Source organism: Lipotes vexillifer, unplaced genomic scaffold (assembly GCF_000442215.2).
Source record: "Lipotes vexillifer unplaced genomic scaffold, Lipotes_vexillifer_v1.1 scaffold422, whole genome shotgun sequence".
Lineage (NCBI taxonomy): Eukaryota > Metazoa > Chordata > Mammalia > Artiodactyla > Lipotidae > Lipotes > Lipotes vexillifer.
The window spans coordinates 2,102,916-2,103,214 of NW_006779087.1; positions in this window are offsets into that span (position 1 = coordinate 2,102,916).

The following is a 299-nucleotide window of genomic DNA, read 5'->3' on the forward strand; positions in this document are numbered from 1 at the left end:
CATAATAAGTAACCTTTGAGAGGATACTTGGAGCCCATACAAATATCCTGTTCCTCAACAAATTTATACCCAATGGTTTTAAAAATCCATTGATGATCCTTACTCAAGTCAACTATTTCACTGAGGGTTTCAAAATGCTGATTTCCTGATTTTTCATTCTTTTTCCATTTATTACCTAGCATTTTCCTGCAAAAAAGAGCTTTCTTCCTCTCTCTTCTCCTTTTTTCAACATCACAATGGATATAATATATAGCTTATATGTATGACTTGTGCTTTTTTTTTTTTTTTTTTTTTTTTTG